The sequence below is a fragment of the Apteryx rowi genome, unplaced genomic scaffold (assembly GCF_003343035.1).
Source record: "Apteryx rowi isolate R43461 unplaced genomic scaffold, aptRow1 scaffold_1442, whole genome shotgun sequence".
Taxonomy (NCBI): domain Eukaryota; kingdom Metazoa; phylum Chordata; class Aves; order Apterygiformes; family Apterygidae; genus Apteryx; species Apteryx rowi.
This window is the reverse complement of record NW_020447689.1, coordinates 12,007-14,221: the sequence shown is the minus strand read 5'-3', so window position 1 is coordinate 14,221 and position 2,215 is coordinate 12,007. Positions and strand designations below refer to the sequence as shown.

General features: G+C 45.7%; 1 long non-coding RNA gene across 1 annotated transcript; it reads right to left on the bottom strand.

The window, feature by feature from the left end:
- Positions 1-433: 433 nt before the first annotated feature.
- Positions 434-2,215, bottom strand: LOC112962236. Its single transcript, XR_003252233.1, has 2 exons — positions 2,160-2,215; positions 434-1,855 (listed from the first exon to the last, which is right to left on the bottom strand). It is a non-coding gene; the product is annotated as an uncharacterized LOC112962236 (long non-coding RNA).

Genomic DNA, 2,215 nt, shown 5'->3' with positions numbered 1-2,215 from the left:
TGCTTTACGGACCAGGCCAACTGGTAATGTGGCCTGTCCTTAAGAAGGGTCCAATCACAGACATTTGGGAGTTGGATGCACCACCCCGAGTTCCAACTGAAATCATAGTCAAGTACAAATTCATCACTGGTTGTATAAACAGGGACGAGTTTCTCTGTTCCCCCCTCAACAGAAAGAGAAGATTTATGGAAAGCAGTCCCATTTTAATTCCCTCCTGAGTCGACCTAGGGAGGGCCACACATGCCCCTTGGTCAGGAAGATTCCATACTCATATAAATCCTTGTATCAATTCCCAAGCTAAATTTGGGGATTCTTCCCCTCCTGTGTTACCAACAATGTTGAGGGTGAGGAGTGTTATTGAAAATAAGGCTCGCTGGCCACCATAACAGGCTCCGACCCCAGGTTCCGGCTGAGGCAGAAAATCGAAGTCCGATTGGAGCAAAATTAAATTTAATGACACACACATGCGGTAATTASAGCTTGAGCTGGGGGCCTCCGCAGAGGGACCCCAAACAAGGACAGCCCTGCGCAATTATACCCTTACAATCCAAGTTCCCCAACCCTCATGCAAGAGTTCGGACCAATGGTCATATTTAGATCTGGGGTCTTCCCCTTCTCCATTGGGTTTCTTCATTGTCTCTAGGCAGGCTGCTGCTTATCCTATTTGCAAGGTTGCAGCTTCTGCTCTCGGTTGGAACTTCTTCATCTTCCCAGCTTGAACCAGCTCTGGGGCCCTCTTTCACTTACCTAGGTAATAGCTAGGAGAAAGTTCACAGCTTGCGGCCTAAGGCTTTGGCAAATTCAGCTACTAACGCTAAGCAAGTTATGTCAAGTGATCAACTCTAGATAGCTTCAGTCTGATATTCTCTAACAGTCCTCCCTCTGTTTTTATTAAGCATTCCTGCTAATATGTTAAGCAGAGTTCTCCAAGCCTTTCGAGCCGTACTATCACTCTCCATGATCTTATGTGTAATATGATTGTAAGTAATAGGCAGAGCACGGTTAAACTTTACACAACTACTACTGGGTGCAACATGTGATTATAGAACCCTGTTGTGGTTGGTGACCATCCCAGAAGAGTCTCCCACCAATGATATTCTCCATCCTCCTTCCAAGATGTGGTGTATCGCTTCTGTATCATGATGAACGGTGATTAGAGTTTTTGTCCATTGTTTYRGATGYGTTTTAACAGTTGACACAGGTCATCATGTTGTAGTAGTTCTTTCACTAATGTAAGATTCATTCCGATGSGGGTAGGCAATAAATCTTGACTTAAGGTATATTTAGAATGTAATAATTGATAAGACACAACAGGAGCTGAATAATTAAAGTCACAGCCCATAATTTTAGTAAAATTACAAAAAMAAATATTTGAGTGATTACTTGTGTCTACAGTAATGTTATCCAAGAATATGAGATCACAGAGGGTTCTCATACAGACACATCCTTTTCCAATATATACAAGTACAGTTTCTGGGGTTTCATCAGGATGTATTTCAAAATGACAAATATTTTGTTCAGTATCAAGACAAATGTCCCCCTGCCTTCTGCCGGGAGCCCAAGTTGAGTTCTCAGCACRCTGAAGGCATGATGCAAACACAGCTGTGATGCCCGGGGGGAGCTCCCTTTGCACCTTAGCAGAGGTGGGTCAGGGCCTCCACCTCCATCGCGGCCTCACCCCTCTGAAAACATCCCTTTGCAACTAGATGGTTCCTCCCTTGCCCCGTTAGGATTTTACCTCTCGTCTTAAACCGATGAACACTGAAGAGAATTAAATCARTTATCAACATTAACACAGCCACCATCATCACTGCCAGAGCCACCTTCCAGGCATGGGCATCATGGAAAAAGGGAGCTAAGAAAGCAAAAGGAAAGGCTCATTTTACACTTCAAGGCCTGAGGAAAACCCCATGTTTCCCAAATGACTAAAAACAAAAGAAGGAAAGAAGAAAGAAAACCCAAATCCAGAAAAGTGCAGCTGAGTGCAGCTGTGCTCCAGGGCAGAGGAGGGCTCCAGCTGTTCCCATGGGGTCCCTCTCCATTGAGCTCCTCTCTCTCTCTCACCACTCAGCACCACCGCTGGCATTCATCTCCCCTCCACACAACTCCTAAGGGGACGTTCTCCCCCCGCTCCCCGACTGACACTGCAGGGAACTCACCTGATATGTGCAGAGACGACTCCTTCTCTTGGCCAAGGCGGCTGTTCCTCACCACA